Source organism: Scylla paramamosain, chromosome 5 (genome assembly GCF_035594125.1).
Source record: "Scylla paramamosain isolate STU-SP2022 chromosome 5, ASM3559412v1, whole genome shotgun sequence".
NCBI lineage: Eukaryota > Metazoa > Arthropoda > Malacostraca > Decapoda > Portunidae > Scylla > Scylla paramamosain.
Genome location: NC_087155.1, coordinates 36,672,556 through 36,692,575, shown reverse-complemented (window position 1 = coordinate 36,692,575; position 20,020 = coordinate 36,672,556). Strand labels below are relative to the sequence as shown.

At 37.7% G+C, this 20,020-nt stretch overlaps 2 long non-coding RNA genes across 2 annotated transcripts; one reads left to right on the top strand and one right to left on the bottom strand.

Moving 5' to 3' along the window:
• The first annotated feature begins 4,099 nt into the window (after window positions 1–4,099).
• LOC135100925 (uncharacterized) lies at window positions 4,100–12,705 on the top strand. The gene is made up of 4 exons (XR_010268987.1): window positions 4,100–4,198; window positions 5,477–5,588; window positions 8,374–8,547; window positions 12,031–12,705. It is a non-coding gene; the product is annotated as an uncharacterized LOC135100925 (long non-coding RNA).
• On the bottom strand, window positions 11,633–18,727 carry LOC135100924 (uncharacterized). Its single transcript, XR_010268986.1, has 5 exons — window positions 18,568–18,727; window positions 17,986–18,072; window positions 16,915–17,035; window positions 16,254–16,385; window positions 11,633–15,239 (listed from the first exon to the last, which is right to left on the bottom strand). It is a non-coding gene; the product is annotated as an uncharacterized LOC135100924 (long non-coding RNA).
• Between the last annotated feature and the right edge of the window lie 1,293 nt (window positions 18,728–20,020).

The window sequence follows — 20,020 nt, the reverse complement described above, 5'->3', positions numbered from 1 at the left end:
CATATAACATTATCTAAATATTCCCAAAAAGAAGTCCTTATGTAATCTCGGTTATCTGAACAGTCATGTCTCCCAGCGCTGTCATTTTTCCAGCATTCATTCCTCATTCATTGCACAATAAATTCTGATGGTTAACTTACTCGTTTGAGGTGAAATAACGAAGATTAAAGAGCGATTAATATTTCCACTGCACTATATTCAAGACTCGCATCAAACTCCCACCTGTCAGGTTTATTTATTTATTTTTTATTTATTTATTTGTTTATTAATGTTATTGTTTTTTCACGGAAATGTTTGTTTTGATTTTTCTATTTATTTAATTGTTACTTGTTTTGTTTTTTGTTTTGTCTTATGAGTTAATTATTTCGTTGATTTCGTCATTCATTAATAAAATTATTGATCCATTTATTTGTTTTTTTTTCTTGTGTGTATATATAATTACGTATTTTTATAATATTAAGAGTTAATTATTTTTTTCTCGTTTGTTTGTCTGTTTTTTTTCTGTTTCGCGTTTCAAAAAAGAAAATCAGACTATTTATTTCATCTTCGAATGTGGAGAAGTTTTGTTTACTTATTTAATTTTGCCTAAATCAATCGTTTTTAATCGCTGTTTTCAGTAGAAACGTGTATTCTTATTTTTTATTCTGTTTATTTCTCAGTTTTATGACTTTATATTATATGTTTGGACACTTGTGAAAGGTAGCTGATAAACCCTGACTACTAACCCTTTAACTACTAACAAACACCATTTATCTCTCTCCCTCGCCAGCCTCCCTATTGCCAACTGTCTTCCACATCTATATAATCAGGAAACCATGTCAAAAAAAACTACTTATGGGATGCTGGCGTTAACCATATAACTGCGTAGCCTATCTCCACTCTTCGCCAACATCTAAACACAAACCTATCTACCTTATAATGTCATCTACAGTTATTTTATGATTATTTAAATTGACAAAATTGTTATATCAAGTTGTTTTATATATTAAAATGTTTCCATCATGCCCACATACACACACAAAACCATTTAATTCGTAAACAACACACATGTGTAGCCTATCATTTATCTAGTGTTATTTTCTGATTACATACCGTGAGAAAATTACTCATATTACTTTTATTAGTATGTTTTATTTATTAAACTGCTTCTTTAATGCTTCCATGCACACACACACAACCATTTCTTTCGTAAACACAAAGTTATTTAGGCTATAATCTAATATTATTTCCTGATTCTTATGACTACTAGATTACAAATGGAAGTTTTTTTTCCCTTAAATTTCTCATTTTTCTCTCTATTTCCTTTTATTAAATTTTGCTACACATCTCAAAGCCTTCTCTCTCATTAATATTCGTATATTTGTGCCTATCTTTTATAAAACTCGAAACTATTTCATATTTTCATGTTATTCTTCCATTTATTCATATACATACACTTTCCACTATTCAATTTCTCTTATTCTTCTATTTTCTATTATTTTGTTCAGCTTATATTCCGTCTCCTCTTGTTAAGACTAATTAAAGGTCATTTTAGTTCCTCTCAGTCATTTTCATCCACAAAAAACTCATATTTCACTCCTACCTGTTTATTTTCATCCACCTCTTCCACTATTTGCTTCTATTTTCATTCTGCAATATATTTTCCTTCTTATTATTGCATCATCTACTTTACCAGAAAAGATTAACCCTTCTGCCCCAGACAACTGCATTTAAAAGGGTTATTTAAACTGACCAGGTTTTAAAGGGTGTTTTTTTTTTATCATTCTGCAATATATTTTCCTTATTAGTGCATCATCTACTTTACCAGAAAAGATTAACCCTTCTGCCCCAGACAACTGCATTTAAAAGGGTTATTTAAACTGACACGGGTTTTAAAGGGTGTTTTTTTTTATATATATATATATAATTTCAGTGTCAGATTAGCAAGATTTTTGCATTCTTAACATGAGAAACATCCTTGAGAACTAGGCTAATTTCTGTGCCCTTTCTCTTAATTTAGATAAAGAATAATACTTCTGTGCCTTTATTTAAATTGACATAAGTTTATAAAGGTGTTTTTTATAGAGTTTTAGTGACAAATTATCAAGATTTCTGCATTCTTAACAGGAGAAACTTCCTTGAGAACTAGGCTAATTTCTGTGCCCTTTCTCTTAATTTAAATAAAAAATAACACTTCTGTGCCTTTATTTAAATTGACATAGGTTTTTAAAGGTGGTTTTATAGAGTTTTAGTGTCAGATTAGCAAGATTTTTGCATTCTTAACAGGAGAAACATCTTTGAGAACTAGGCTAATTTCTGTGCACTTTCTCTTAATTTAGATAAAGAACAATACTTCTGTGCCTTGATTTAAATTGACATAGGTTTTTAAAGGTGGTTTTATAGAGTTTTAGTGTCAGATTAGCAAGATTTCTGCATTCTTAACAGGAGAAACATCCTTGAGAGCTATGCTAATTTCTGTGCCCTTTCTCTTAATCTAAATAAAAAATAACACTTCTGTGCCTTTATTTAAACAAACACTGATTTTTAAAGGTGTTTTTTATAGAGTTTTAGTGACAAATTAGCAAGATTTCTGCATTCTTAACAGGAGAAACTTCCTTGAGAACTAGGCTAATTTCTGTGCACTTTCTCTTAATTTAATAGAGAATAATACTTCTGTGCCTTTATTTAAACAAACACTGATTTTTAAAGGTGTTTTTTATAGAGTTTTAGTGACAAATTAGCAAGATTTCTGCATTCTTAACAGGAGAAACATCCTTGGGAACTAGGCTAATTTCTGTGCATTTTTTCTTAATTTAAATAGAGACTGAGAGGAACTAAAATGACCTTTAATTAGTCTTAACAAGAGGAGACGGAATATAAGCTGAACAAAATAAAAGAAAATAGAAGAATAAGAGAAACAGAATAGTGAAAAGTGTATGAATATGAATAAATGGAAGAATAACACGAAAATATGAAATACTTAGAGTTTTATAGGCACAAATATACGAATATTAATGAGAGGGAAGGCTTTGAGGTGTGTAGCAAGATTTAATAAAAGGAAATAGAGAGAAAAATGAGAAATTTAAAGCAAAGAAACTTTCATTTGTAATCTAGTAGTCATTATAAAAATCAGGAAATGATATTAGATTATAGCCTAAATAACTTTGTGTTTACGAAAGAAATGGTTTTGTGTGTGTGCATGGAAGCATTAAAGAAATATTTTAATAAATAAAACAAACTAATAAAGGTAATATAAGTAATTTTCTCACGGTATGTAATCAGAAAATAACACTAGGTAAATGATAGGCTATACATGTTTGTTGTTTACAAATTAAATGGTTTTGTGTGTGTATGTGGGCATGATGGAAACATTTTAATATATAAAACAACTTGATATAACAATTTCGTCATGGTAAATAAAAATAGAATAACTGTAGATGACATTATAAGGTAGATAGGTTTGTGTTTAGATGTTGGCGAAGGAGTGGAGATAGGCTACCCAGTTATATGGTCAACGCCAGCATCCCATAAGTAGTTTTTTTGACATGGTTTCCTGATTATATAGATGTGGAAGACAGTTGGCAATAGGGAGGCTGGCGAGGGAGAGAGATAAATGGTGTTTGTTAGTAGTTAAAGGGTTAGTAGTCAGTGTTTATCAGCTAGCCTTCACAAGTCTCAAAAAATATAATATAGTCACAAAACTGAGAAATAAACATAATAAAAAGCCAGAATAAACGTTTCTACTGAAAACTGCAATTAAAAACGATTGATTTAGGCAAAATTAAATAAATAAATAAACAAAACTGCTCCACATTCGAAGATGAAATAAATAATCTGATTTTCTTTTTCGAGACACAAAACAGAAGAAAAAACAGAAAAACACACAAGAAAAAAAGAATTAACTCTTAACATTATAAAATATATATAATTATACACACACACAAGAATAAAGCAAATAAATGGATCAAGAATTTTATTAATGAATGAAGAGATCAGCAAAATAATTAACTCATAAAACAGAACAAAACACAAAACAACCAAAAATTAAATAAACAAAAACTCAAAACAAACATTTATGTGAAAAAAACAACAGTAATAAGCAAATAAATAAAAATAAAATAAATAACCGATGTGGGAGTAGGCTAGTTTGAAGCCGATCGAGTGTAGTGCAGTGGATATATTAATCGCTCTTTAATCTTCGTTATTTCACCTCAAACGGGTAAGTTAGCCGTCAAATTTTATTGTGAAGTGAATGAGGAATGTATGTTGGCAAAATGACAGCGCTGGGAGACGTGACTGTTAAGATATCTGAGATTACATAAGGGCTTCCTTTTGGGAATATTTTTATTATGTTTTACAGGATAGACACCCTCTCTCTCTCTCTCTCTCTCCTGATACAAGTCTTTAATTGGTATAAGAGTTATAACAAGGGAGATGTAAGCAAAATATTTAGTATCAGCAACCAGGGTAGAACAAGAAATAACGGGTACAAGCTTAAAAATCTGGGAATAACATGGAAATATTTAGGTATATTTCACAAAGGGACTCCCATCTGTAAGCATGGTCGCTTCTTGCAGCTTCCCTTATTTCTTACGTTCTTAAGGGCTTGAGTGAGTGAGTGTGAGGGTGAGGGGGAAAATTGTGTTTGGTTTTGGTATATGGACATAAGATTTTAGTGAGTGCTCTTGTAAGGATAGGGGAGGAGTGCTTTTCGTCTCCATCAAGGGCTAAAGTGATGAGTGCTGGCTTAATAAATTCGTAGGAGATAATATTTTAGTGCTTCTCTTCCCCAACAAAGGTTAATGCAAAGAAATAGTGTTGTGAGTGAGAATAAGGGTGGTAATAAGTGAGTTAAGGGTGGTAATAAATAAGGTAAGGGTGATAAGTGAGAATAAGGGTGATATTTCAGTGGTTCTCTTCCCCAACAAGGGTTAATGCGAAGAAAGAGTGTTGTGAGTGAGAATAAGGGAGGTAAGTGAGGTAAGGGTGATAATAAGTGAGAATAAGGGTGATATTTTAGTGATTTTCTTCCCCAACAAAGGTTAAGGTGTTGAAAGTGTGTTGTGAGTGTGAGGTGAGTGTGAAAGCTGTGTGCCTTGCCTTGCTATGGGTTTATACATCTCTCATAACACTTCCCTGCCAGACCACCTCTGTGTGTGTGTGTGTGTGTGTGTGTGTGTGTGTTATATATAAAATGTAAATAAATAACTGCATTTCTACTGTACTGATGGGAGAAACACGCTTTTAAAAGGCACTATTCAAAGTGGCACAGGTTTTTAAAGATGTTTTTTATGGTTTTAGTGACAAATTAACATTCCTACATTACTAATAGGAGAATCACTCACAAAAACCTCTGCTAATCATCTTTGTGGTCTTTGCAATCAATTGAGAGAGAGAGAGAGAGAGAGAGAGAGAGAGAGAGAGAGAGAGAGTGTGTGTCAGCTAAACCAATTCAACTTGATACGAGTGAAAATCTAATGATCTTCCATTCCCACAGAACTGTCAGCCTAACCACGGAGTCCTGGAGATTGTGTTCTGCATTGCCAGCCGGCACAAGCGGTGACAGGCAAGGCATGTGAGGTGTCTCACAGCTTTACTAACTTATGCAGGTACTGCTGCAATGCTATGCCCACAACACTCATTCACTTTATTCTTATTTTTCCTCCTCCTTCTCCTTATTCCTCCTCCTCCTTCTCGTCCTCCTTCTTATTCCTCCTCCTCCTCCTCCTCCTCCTCCTCCTCCTCCTCCTCCTCCTCCTCCTTCTCCTCCTCCTCCTCCTCTTTATTCCTCCTCCTCCTTCTCGTCCTCCTTCTTATTCCTCCTCCTCCTTATTCCTCCTCCTCCTCCTCCTCCTCCTCCTCCTCCTCCTCCTCCTCCTCCTCCTCCTCCTCCTCCTCCTCCTTATTTCTCCTCCTCCTTCTCGTCCTCCTTCTTATTCCTCCTCCTCCTCCTCCTCCTCCTTATTCCTCCTCCTCCTCCTCCTTATTCCTCCTCCTCCTTCTCCTTCTCGTCCTCCTTCTTATTCCTCCTCCTCCTCCTCCTCCTCCTCCCTCCTCCTCCTCCTCCTCCTCCTCCTCCTCCTCCTCCTCCTCCTCCTCCTCTTCCTCCTCCTCCTACTCCTCCTCCTTCTCGTCCTCCTTCTTATTCCTCCTCCTCCTCCTCCTCCTCCTCCTCCTCCTCCTCCTCCTCCTCCTCCTCCTCCTCCTCCTCCTCCTCCTCCTCCTCCTCCTCCTCCTTATTCCTCCTCCTCCTTCTCGTCCTCCTTCTTATTCCTCCTCCTCCTCCTCCTCCTCCTCCTCCTCCTCCTCCTCCTCCTCCTCCTCCTCCTCCTCTTCCTCCTCCTCCTTCTCGTCCTCCTTCTTATTCCTCCTCCTCCTCCTCCTCCTCCTCCTCCTCCTCCTCCTCCTCCTCCTCCTCCTCCTCGTACTAGCTTATTGGCTAAATGACTTGTGGCTTATTGAGGCTTATTGGTGACTGGCTTAGTGAGGCTTATTGGTGACTGGCCAATGGGGTGAGATTTTATCTTGGCCACAACACTTATAAAAGAAGAATTACCAAAGATGGAATGTTATCACAACATCTGCCCTCTGACATCACATTATAAGTCATTGCTGATAGGTACGAGTATATTAACTGTACTGTTATCTCATCCTAGTTCAGGAGTTAGTATCTTATCATTCTCTCTCTCTCTCTCTCCTCTCTCTCTCTCTCTCTCTCTCTCTCTCTCTCTCTCTCTCTCTCTCTCTCTCCTCTCTCTCTCTCTCTCTCTCTCTCTCTCCTTCTCCTCTCTCTCTCCTCTCTCTCTCTCTCTCTCTCTCTCTCTCTCCTCTCTCTCTCTCTCGCTTTACGCTGATGACGTAAAGAAACTAATTGTGTCTGTTTTCCTAAGTTTTAACAAGTATATTTAAATCCTTTATCTATCTTATATAATGGTACAGTCAATGGTTATCATTGAAACACTTTATATAAGCACACACTATCTTTATGATCTTGGTTGAAAATAATGAAAATATGGAAAGTACGTATCTCAAAGTTCTCAGTCTCAGGGTGAGACGAAACTTTCTTTCAAAACAAGGGCACCAAAAGTGGTCAGTGAACAAGTATGCTGATTATTCAAGAACACCTTTTCAACATATCACTCCTAATACCAGTGTTGGACATTCTCATACTGATCTTCATAAAAGGTGTCTCCAGGCATTCTGTATTATATCCAAAGCATATTTAACATGGTAGATTTTTTTCACAATTTTCTCAGCTATTGCTGGTTGTAGATTGTTATGTTGGCCTGCTGATACTTGTGTGTGTGTGGAATATTTGTCTTCTCATGTTAATTATCAGGGAGTTACTGTACTTTCTGTACTTAACTCCATGGATAAATCACTTGTCATACTTCAGAGAATGACTGGTAATGAAATATTTTCATATTCACAACATTCTAATCTGTCTTTGTTTCACAGTGGGTGTAGTTATGCTGTTGTGGCCGAAGCCGGGTTTGCGGTCTTGGGCTTGCGCCCGTTCGGCTTCCTGCTGGACACAGTGCCACGACAGCATATCTGTGCCTGCTGTGAAACAAAGAGAGATGAGGGAACGTGAGGCATCTCCTTCCAGTGGAATGTTGTTAATTCAAACCAAGGATGTAAAGCATGTGTGAATTCAAAAGGAAGAGAGTGGTATGGAAGTTGGAAGATTTTCAGAGGATCTCTCATCCCAAAACTGTGATACAGTATTTTTGTGAAAGCTGAATGTCAGAGAATTTCATTGACATGATGTTTCATTAACACAAAAGAAAATGTGATCAGAATTGGCCTCAAGAGAAACACAATGGGTGCACTTCATACTGTACTTACAAGCTCTTGTGTTGCCACAAGGTGACAGTATTATCATTCACTGAAAAGTGTTTCATTAGTACAGGAAGTAAAAAAAAAATAAAAAAATTAAAATAATACTACATGAGATGCCAATCACACTGCATTAAAATATGCAAAGCTAGTATGCTTCAATAACAGACAAAACATGGATAAAAAAAAAAAAAAAAAAGTGAAAAGATTAGACCTTGATTTTTAGGTTAGGTTAGGTTAGGTTAATACACTGAAAACTTGTTTCTTAGATATGCTGTCATGAAATGGAGATGTAATATTTCTATTGTGATATGCTGTCAAACATAATATATATGTCTTTATTACACTCTGACATTTGTCATTACAATGTATCATTACATTTTAACCATACATAGTTACTGTCAAATATGATATATGTACTTGCCTTTATTACACTTATGACATTTCTTGCATACAATACTACATTTTGACTGTACATATTTACCATCTTGAAAATTCTCCTAATAAAAGTGCACTCCTTTCATCAGTGATCCATTAAACAAGCCTTTCTTGCAGGATGAGAGTACAGGCTGCAGGCACGGAGTGTTTGACGAGGCAGTTATCGCCACAGCACTTAGGGAAGTACTGAAGGGCCTTGAGTATTTCCACAACAACAGACAAATCCACAGGTATCACCCGGAGGCAGAGTCTGCGTGCCGAGGACGGCATTGTTTACCCATCAGTGAATAGGTACTGGATGTTAGCTGAATAGTTGTCATCTTGTCTCTTGGCTGGAGTGCAAGGCTAGCAGTCTTACCCTCCTGTGTGTGTGTGTGTGTGTGTGTGTGTGTGTGTGTGTGTGTGTGTGTGTGTGTGTGTGTGTGTGTGTGTATTTACCTAGTTGTATTGTACAGGGCATGAGCCTAAGCTGTGTGCGTGTGTGCGTGCATGCGCACTTAGTCTAAGAGACCAGATATGGTCTCATCACATCCTAAGGGGCAATCAAGATACATGTTGTAAGAAATAACCAGATGCTTGCAAAAATATTAGCAACGGAAAACATTCAACATCTCTTTCTTTGTGTTTGATGTTGTCAGCATTTAGGTGGATGTTGAGGCAGCTCAATGTGGTACAAAGTAATGGAGATTGTGTGTGTGTAAGTGGGTACATCAAATTCCCTTTGAAACACTAACAAAAACATGGTGTATCTCTCCTCACACACAGGGAGGGTTTGGATATTTTGTCAAAAACAGCTTGCTTTGAGTCCTCAGTAGTACAACTCTGTATGCCTCTGTTACGCTAAACTAAATGGCACTAAACTCACATCCTTTGTATTGAAAATGCAATAAGATTAAAATCTCTTGGTTGAGAGATTTTGGTGTGGCAAGATTAAGAAGAGGCAGGAGTGTGCTGTTTCCAGATGACTGCATCAGTGTAGGAGGCTGTTACCTTTTCACCTGTTCTCCATCCTAATCTATTTACACTTGTTTCCTTAACTTGAGTTCCTTATCTCTCATGCATTCTTTCCTGCCCCTCCTCCTCCTCCTCCTCCTCCTCCTCCTCCTCCTCCTCCTCCTCCTCCTCCTCCTCCTCCTCCTCCTCCTTGTTCTTCTTGTTCTTGTTCTTTTTCCTCTTCCTCCTCCTCCTCCTACTTATTCCTCCTCCTCCTCCTCCTCCTCCTGCTGGCTTATTGGCTAAATGACTTGTGGCAATATATAAATTCATTGTCTCTCTTTCTCTCTCCTCCTCCTCCTCCTCCTCCTCCTCCTCCTCATTCTTCTTCTTTAATCCTTTGAGAGAGAGAGAGAGAGAGAGAGAGAGAGAGAGAGAGAGGGGGGGCAGGGGGAGGGAAGATTAACCAGAAAGAATTTTAATTAAGTGAAAGAGAGAGAGAGAGAGAGAGAGAGAGAGAGAGAGAGAGAGAGAGAGAGATCTAGTTATAATTTCAACTTTCAATATATATTATTTATATGAATTACAAATACACATACTTCTTCTCCTCCTCCTCCTCCTCCTCCTCCTCCTCCTCCTCCTCCTCCTCCTCCTCCTCCTCCTCCTCCTCCTCCTCCTCCTCCTCCTCCTTATTCTTCTTATTCTTCTTCTTCTTCTTCTTCTTCTTCTTGTTCTTTTTCCTCCTCCTCCTCCTCCTCCTCCTCCTCCTCTCATCATCATCATCATCAGCATCAACTGAGAAAACTTGATATTAGAGAAACTTTCAGAGAGAGAGAGAGAGAGAGAGAGAGAGAGAGAGAGAGAGAGAGAGAGAGCATCTATATGAAGAGCTGTCTTTAATCCCCTCGACCTCTTTGTGAGAGTGTGTGTGTCTTCTTCTTCTTCTTCTTCTTCTTCTTCTTCTTCTTCTTCTTCTTCTTCTTCTTCTTCTTAATCCCTCTTCCTTTCTTTCTTTCTTTTTTTTTCTTTTTTCTTTCTTTTTCTTTCCTTCTCTCTTCTTCTTCTTCTTCTTATATATATATTCTTCTTATATATATTCTTACTTCTTTTCCTTGTTACTCTTCACTATTGTACACTTCACTTGTACAAAGCTAGCAGCTGGGGGATGAGAAAAACTGGTGGAGAACACTCAGAACACCTAACTTCATAGAAACTGTTTTAGCTAGAGATGAGATGAAGAGTTTCTAGTTCAGATTATAACTGAAGGGCAGACTGAGGATGTTCAGTAGAAGAGGGGGATGGTTGAGTGTCACTGAAGAAGAGGGGATAGTTGCCTGGAAGGTTGTGTCGAGTTGATAGATGGAAGAATTAAGTCTTTGGTGCATTGAACAATGCTAGGTTTGCTCGGTCACAATCAGAAATTTTAGAGAGTTGAGAAGTCAGGCATTCTGTGGCTTCCTTGTGAGAATTGTTTACTTCCTGAAGGGTTCGATGTCTACAAAAAAGACATGGAAAAGTGCAAGGTGGTATCATCAGTGTAGGAATGGATAGGACAAGAAGTTTGGTTTAGAAGATCATTAACAAAAAATAAGAAGAGAGTGAGTGACAGGACAGAACCCTGAGAAACACCACTGTTAATAGATTTAGAAGAACAGTGACTGTCTACCACAGCAGCAATAGAATGATCAGAAAGGAAACTTGAGATGAAGTTACAGAGAGAAGGATAGAAGCCATAGGAGGATAGTTTGGAAATCAAAGCTTTATGCCAGACTCTATTAAAAGCTTTTGATATGCACAAGCCAACAGCAGCAAGTTTCACCAATATCCCTAAAAGAGGATGACCAAGACTCAGTAGGGAACTCCATAAGATCACCAGTAGAGTGGCCTAGACAGAACCCATACTGGCAATCAGATAGAAGGTTGTGAAATAATAGATGTTTATGAATCTTCCTGTTGAGAATAGATTCAAAACTTTGGAGAGGTAAGAAATTACAGCAATAGGACGATAATTTGAAGGATTAGAATGGTCACCCTTTTTAGGAACAGGCTGAATTTTGGCAAACTTCCAGCAAGAAGGAAAGGTAGATATTGATAGACAAATTTGGAAGAGTTTGATTAGGCAAGGTGCAAGCACAGAGGCACAGTTTCAGAAAACAATGGGAGGGACTCCATCAGGTTTGTAAGCTCTCTGAGGGTTAAGGCTAGCCAGGGCATGGAAAACATCACTGCAAGGGATTTTCATAGGTAGCGTGAAGTAATCGGAGGATGGAGGAGACGGAGGAACAAACCCTGAATTATCCAAGGTAGAGTTTTTAGCAAAGGTTTGAGTGAAGAGTTAAGCTTTAGAAATAGATGAGATGGCAGTAGTGCCATGAAGAAGCAAAGTTATTGGAGATGTTTTTGGCTAGGTGCAAGAAATTACAAGGGGAGTTAGATCTTGAAAGATTTTGACACTCTTTTAATGAAGAACACACACTTGTTTAGGTCATGCTGATACAGGTTAGGAATTTAATGGGACAGACTTGACTACTTTTACAATTTTAATGTGTATGTATATATATAGACCTTAATTATCAATATAATATACAACTAAATCTTGATTAGTAAAATATATTTTCTAAAACCCCCTGAAATAACCACTTAAACTTTTTTGGGGGGGATTTAAGAGTTTTTTTTCAGGGGGGGGGGCATTAATGCTAAGCCTGGAGGCAGGAGGGTGACAGTGGAGTTTTTAAGCTGGTAAATGGCTTTCTGGGTCAACACAAGATCAGCTGCCATATATATCACTAACACTCCCTGCTGCAGCTATGCCAAGGAATGTGCTTTTTCTTTCATTTTCAGCTCCTGGTGACCTATGGTAAAGCACAGCAACAAAACTGTAAGCATCCAAAATTAGTCAATGATGGGTCGCGTGAAGCCTGATGGAGTCGTCAGTTATGGATGCTGCTTCCGTGGCAGCTGGACCAGCACTGGTGTGGGATGTGTATGAATAGCTACACAAGCGTCTCAGCTGCTGTGAGATGTATGATGACTGTGTTCTAGCACATGATGGATATGCAACTCAAATATATCCACATTTTTTCCATATGTGCTTTTCACCTGCATTTTTGCTGTATAGATTTCTTTTGTGGTGACTACAGTCGGCTCGCCACTAATGTGCAGTATTCTGATGCAAATCACGTATAGTGCCTGGGATCAGCTTGCTTGCGAGTCGTACCCCAACGGAATTTAAAGCCTACTGCATGGATGGTCCGCAACAAATTGTAAAAATGTCTGTAACACTGATATCGAGGTAGCAAGTGCAGTTCCAATCCCAACATCACTAGCACTATACACAGTGATGCAAGTTTGGTGAGAAGAATGAGCTGTAACTGCTGCAGCTGCCACCATTGATAGTGACATCAACAGTGAGCATTCATCAGCTGTTTGTGTAAACAGTGGCTCAGTGTGGTCTTTTAATGAATGTTTGTGTACTGTATAAGTCTTAATTCATTATTTAAAAAAATATTTTTACAACTCCTATGTTTGTATTACCTTCAGTTGTATCCATGAACAATCTGAATGCTATAAGTAGTTTGGAAATATTTAAATTCTTGAGGGTTGTCTCACACAGGCTGGAACCATAGTCTTTTTTTGCCATTGCTTTCATTAAAACTCTAAAGTAAATCACATCTAATCTAATCTAATGAACCTACCCCATGGTGTCAAAAGAGCATCCCTTCAGCTGCATCTTTATTATTTCCAGGAAAAAAAAAGTGCAGAGATTAGGAGTATAAATGTCCTAAAACTGAACTTGGGACCTGACAGTCATCATGGTCTCAATGTCTAAGGTGTCATCCTTGTGTTCTCTCAGTGAGAGGTTCAATCCCTGGCTGGCTACAACTTGTCATGGCTAAAGACTTATCTCATCTTGAGATCAATTTCTCATTGTTTCCATAGAATGAATGTCCATGTGGGGAGCATGACACAAGTCACAAGGGTTGGTACCAAATCTGATGAGTAGGGCAGCTGCAAAGGGATAATCATGCATCTGAGAAGCCCATGCATTATAAGAGATAATATGTAAGAGAGGGTGCATCATCATCATCATCATCATCATCATCATGGAGCATCCATTTAGCCTTGCACCACATTTCAAGCCATATCTGCCAAAATTAATGTCCTCAGATGCCTCAAAACACTTGAGTAGAACTGGCAGTTGATGATCTTTTTTGGGGGATGAATTCATGATGAACTATCCTATGAATCTCAAAGACATTGAATAAAAATGGTCTTAGTGGTTTTCCAGACCTGAACCATGCCCTGCATGGAGATGCTGGACTCTTCTATTGTAAAGACTTGTTTGGGTTAGGGGGTTATACCTGTAAACCCAAATTTTGTTCCCAGAGATGTCCTTTGACATGAAGGTTGGGTCATTCATGGCTGGCTGACAGAATTCCTGACAGACTTTGGCCTGATGCTTCTTCTGTCCATTGTGGAGATGATTCTGCACAAACAGTAGATGCTTGACATGCTTAGAGAACAACACTTCCAGAATAAGTTTCAGGGGTGACAACAGTGCTGAATGTGCTGCTGTATTGCTGCTCAAATGGACTATTTTGAAAGAGATGGTCCCCAAATGCAAATTAAGTAAGTGCTGTATGTAAAAGTAATTTTTTCATACCAACTGTTTATCTGTCAAAATATAGTGTAGACTATCTTTTATGCTCCAAGCACACATATGTTAGCACATAAACACATCACTGAAAAGTGTATCAAGCTTCCTTGACAATGCAGCTTCAAGTAAATGAATGACACATGTTATACAATTTTTTCTGCTGATAGTTATAATCGTATGAACAGGAACATTCATAATGCTAATATGCTAATCAATATAAATAACCATCTTTATGATATCTATATTCTTATCTTTGTAATGAGATACTTAAACATTAGTTAAGCAGGAAATCTTAAAAAGAGAGACCATTGGTGGTGGCTGAAGCCACTGAACACATGTTTTCTTTTGTCTGGCCATTATGGAACACATACTGGCAATTAGATAGAAAGTTGTCAAGTGATAGATGTTTAAGAATCTTCCTTTTGAGGATAAATTCAAAAACTTCAGATAGGCAGAAAATTAAAGCAACAGGACAGTAGTATGAGGGATTAGAATGGTCACCCTTTTCAGGAACAGGCTGAATGTAGGCAAACTTCCAGCAAGAAGTAATATTATTACATGTTGACACACAGAGTTGAAAGAGTTTGACTTGGCAAGGTGCAAGCACAGAAATGCAGTTTTGAAGAACAAGAGGAGGGACCCCTCCAAGCTTTCCAAGGGTTTAGGGCAGCGAAGGCATGGAAAACATCATTGTGAAGAATTTTACTAGATAGCATCAAGTAGTCATAGGGTGGAGGAGAGGGAGGAACAAGCCTTCAATCAAACTTCCAAATAACAAACTATTAGCAGTGAATTTGTCCACAAGGAAGCAAAAGGAGCAAGCAATCCCTTTGTTTCCTGGAATTCAGTAAGTAGGGAAGTAAATGACTGGATCAAAACTCACACAAAGGCAACCAATTGGAAACCAAGGGAATCAAACATCGTCATGACAAAGAACACAAGGAATAGAACTTTCATGGCTAAAGCAACTGAGGAAAAACCAATGTGGTCACTTTTTGACAACCAATTCCTAACTGTCACAAGCCTCACTCCACTACCACACAGGGTCAAAGGTCAATTTTAAGGCCGTATCATTTCAAAGTATAATCACAGAGTCCCACAATAAAAATACAAACACAATCTCTTCAAATCATAATGGATGAACAAACTCACACACACACACACACACACACACACACACACACACACACACACACACACACACACACACACACACACACACACACACACACACACACACACACACACACACAAGCCAGACATGAACAACACCACCACTGGTCATTGCTTGTTTGAGAGCAGAGATAAAATACTGGACAACTTCTTGACTTGGTAATGCTGTTGTGTCCGCCATCTGAGGTCCATTCCTGCAGTCACCGACAGCTGCACTCAGCTAAGTGGAGGAAAGGAAAGTCTGAGTGTGATGCAGGTGGTGGTGGTGGTGGTGGTGTGGTGTGGTATATTGGTGTTGATAGATGAAAAGAATTAAAGTCAAATGAAATTATCAGAAAAAATAAGAGAAGAAGAGAATGTGGAAGATCTGAGAGACACAACAAGCACAACAGACCATTCAGGGCAAGACAGAACAAAAGGTGTTTTACTGACTATACAACAAGCATGACAGACACAGGACAATGGAGGACAGGCAAGTCTACCCCTTGAAGCACAGCAACGCAGAACAAGGAAAAAAAAGCACAACAGCTTCTCAGTCAGGACAAAACAGAAGAACAGCACACCATTTCTTCCTCTGTGCCAGAAAACATTGTAAAGCAGCCACGTTTCAGACCAGGCCAGGCACAGATGTACTGAACCAATAGCAAACCACAGACACACACAAGCCAACTAACACACAAACATATATTATTTAAAGCCATGCACATAAACAAACACAAATATTAAGCTATGTTGCTTGAATTTTTTTTTTTTTTAGGCATGCAATAGAATTATTAAAGATGCTGTTTGCAAAATACTAAACACAATAACTATACACAAAAATTTATGATGCATTGGTTAAGACCTGTAGTGTGTGTGTGTGTGTGTGTGTGTGTGTGTGTGTGTGTGTGTGTGTGTTTGTAAATACTTTGAATATAACTATGTCAAACTTCATTGAATTCACCAAATAAATAAATATTGATAAAATATCAAACTTGCTTTTAACTCCAATAAAAATCCCAATATTAACAAGAAAATCAGGTTAGACTTTCTGGTACATTCTGAAACAAGTCTGGCCACACCTCCACTACTTTCCAAAGCCTCTAGTTGAAGAGACACAGGTTTTCAAGAGAGTTTTTTATGGTTCTTCTGACAGATACACAACATTTCTACAGTATCAACAGGAGAAACTCGCTGTAGCCTCGGAAGACAGTGACTGAGAGCACAGCAACCCTCAACAAATATACATACTCACCGGTCAACTATGAAGGCCACCAGGGTACACAACAGGGCCGTAATGTGCAACTACAGAGGGGACTCCAATGGTGGTGGTGGTGGTGGTGGTGGTGGTGGTGGTGGTGGTGGTGGTGGTTACATATCCTGGTATCTGTATAGAAAGAAAGAGATTAGATTCACTGGCTTGAATTATGGAATAGTGAAAGGCTATAAATAAATAAATATAATCCTTTGCTTTGTTGGGTAGCAAGCTGTTTTATAAAAGCAAGTTTCTCATTAGCTTTGACTTTTGTTGAACATGCATGCAAGGTAACAATGTTAAAAGACACCCATAATTTCAAGCCACTAAGCCAGTCACCCAATAGGCCTCACTAAGCCAGTCACCAATAAGCATCACTAAGCCAGTCACCAATAAGACTCACTAAGCCAGTCACCCAATAGGCCTCACTAAGCCAGTCACCCAATAGGCCTCACTAAGCCAGTCACCAATAAGCATCACTAAGCCAGTCACCAATAAGCCTCACTAAGCCACAAGTCATTTAGCCAATAAGCCAGCAGCAGCAGGAGGAAGAGGAGGAGGAGGAGGAGGAGGAGGAGGAGGAGGAGGAGGAGGAAAAAGAAGAACGAGAAAAAGAACACCATTATCGTCATGGTGAAGGGATTTTCTCTAAGTACTGTACCTCCACCACTCCCTCCAGGCTCCTCCCACTTTCCTCCAGTCATTCCGTAAGCTTGATGATCAGCAGCTGTTCCTCTATACCACAAGCTTCACTCTGGGCAGCTCTCTGGAGGCCTCCGAACCTGTGGGTGTGAGGTTAGGTTAGTTTAGGTTGGCTAGGTTAGGCCTGTGATTGGTATGTGGAGGACAGGACAGGACAAAGTGACCAGTGGGGAGGCTGTGGAAGGCCTGGGGATGCTGTGTGAAGGATGACACCACAAGGAGACCAGTGAGAAGGCTGTGGAAGGCCAGGGGATGCTGTGTGGAGGAGAGAGAGAGAGAGAGAGAGAGAGATAATTGTGAAGAAGGAAGGTTTAGAGATACAAACACTGAAAAAAAGCTTCTCTCTGGGGAATCTCTCTGCTTTCTGAAAATAAATACATACATAAATAAATCTCATACATAACATACATAAATAAATACATAAATAAATAAATACATAAATAAATCTCAGGGCTTTCACTTGTCACAATCTCTGCTTTCTGAAAATAAATGCATAAATAAATAAATAAATAAATAAATAAACAAACAAACAAACAAATAAATAAATAAATAAATACATACATAAATAAATAAATAAAAAGGTCATGTCTCTATTTTGTACGGGTGACTGAAGTAAATGATAATTCCTTATAGTAAATGATAATTCCTTATAATTAAGTTATCCTTTCAATGAGGCAAGGAAGTGTACAGGTCCACACACTTAAATCTGAACCGCAATCAACACAAAAGATTTCAGCACCAGCCTATACACCCCACACGGCACCCCACATAGGCCTACCTTCCTGCCTACTACCTGCTTCATCCAATATGCTAAAGAATATTCACCAATACCAACAATATTCAACAGAACTGTACAGCAAATATGTGGTTCAATATTTGGTGTTAATTAAAAAGACCCATCAATACCACTTCCACGGTGTACTGAGGTTGACACATTTATTCTATAACTTCTATAACTCTCCATAACACTAATACACACATATATATCACAACAGAACAGTGGGGCAGAAGTAACAAAATTATTACATACCTTGTGTCTTCTGCCAGTCTCCCTCACTCTGAATATCCAAGGCAACGTCACCTCTTCCTGCCAGGGTTCTATCACCAACACAGTCATCTGGAAGGCAAAAATTAAATGAATGATATAACCTTGGGGGACACCACTAAGTCTGCTATTAACATATCTTCATAATTGTTATCTTTTTAACCTGCTCACCTAACAAAACTAACCACACTTCACCAAAATGCAGATAAACCTTTAAAATTCACCATCAGCATTATAATTTTAGTTGTGTATATCTATATTTCAAATTACGGTAAGATCTGTAATGAGAAAAGTCACCTGGTCAGCTACCCTGTACACACGGCTTATTTCACTCTCTTGGCCCAGTAAGGGGGTAACAAGTGACAAATTCTGAGGGATGAGGGTAAAATAACAGCTAAATAACTCAGCACAGTCAACACTACAGGCTCACACAAGATTTCATAAACATTACTCACCAAGGATAAGGAGTCTGGAAAAAAAAACAATTTATTTTCACCTCTCCCCAAGTCTTTCGCTACCTTTCTGCACACATCCATTACTCAGATCAACCTGTGTTCATATACTTACAGTTTTTGAGAGTAAAATCCAAGTAAAGAAGTGTTATAGCGTTAAAAACCGTGTATAATAAGCAAGGTTCGTTCTTTTCACCATCTTGTAAGTGAAATGGAAAGTTTTGTGTATAGACGACAGAAATGCTCTCTCCCTCACAACAACAACAAACAAAAGAGCATCGGTACTAGGAAAGATTAAGGTTCAAATACTATATAATATCGGATTGTAACCCTCTATAGTAGCTTAACAGATTTCTTTTAAGATTCTTTTCTTTTTACTTTTATGAACAGCCGCTGAATTCAAAAGACAAAAAAAAGATAAGAAAATATTGCTATCCACATTTCTATCACTACGAAATGCTGAAACATTATTTCCTTATTATTATTATTATCCTTATATATTATTTCATTCATTTCAAGCATTCCTGGAGCCTATGACAGCTAAGTTCGCTGGCTGTGGTGTTAATTTTTTAATATAATGTTAATAATACCTACATGTTGGGCGTTAGGTATCAATATTTCGCTTAATAAAACCGATGAAAGGCAACCAAATTATTTTCAGACACTGTGCATCACACACTAAGCCAATTAGGACCCAGTTCATTAAGAAACCTTGCTAATCTGTCACTAGAACCATGAAAACACCATTAAAAACCTGCATCATTTCAACTAGACCCTTTTGAAAACACTACAGGTAATCAAGAGTGTTTTTCCTGTTAATAATGTAGAAATCTTGCTAATCTGTCACTAGAACCATTAAAACACCATTAAAAACCTGCATCATTTCAACTAGACCCTTTTGAAAACACTACAGGTAATCAAGAGTGTTTTTCCTGTTAATAATGTAGAAATCTTGCTAATCTGTCACTAGAACCATTAAAACACCATTAAAAACCTGCATCATTTCAACTAAACCCTTTTGAAAACACTACAGGTAATCAAGAGTGTTTTTCCTGTTAATAATGTAGAAATCTTGCTAATCTGTCACTAGAACCATTAAAACACCATTAAAAACCTGCATCATTTCAACTAAACCCTCTTGAAAGTAATGGTGGTTTCAGAATATATAAAAAAAAGTGGAATTATTTATTTGTCAGTGTGTAATTATTATAATCTAACTTCGATCTATTTTAGTGAAAAACATCTTATATATATACACCACAAGTTCAGTAAATAATAACAGATAAAATTCTTAATAAAATCGCCATAAATAAATAAAGAAGACTTGTATTGGGTAATTCTTATGCTCACTTTTAATAGCAAGCCAAGCACCGCCACTAACAAATATAGAAATTACATAGAAAAAAAAATTATGTACAAAAACAAAAGGAAAATGTTACGAATTACATAGAGATGGAATGAAAAAAAATATAAATAGAACTAAGAGGAAGAAGAAGAAGAAGAAGAAGATACAGAGAGAGAGAGAAAGAATCAAATATACTTATCCACGAAATGAAATGATACAGGTC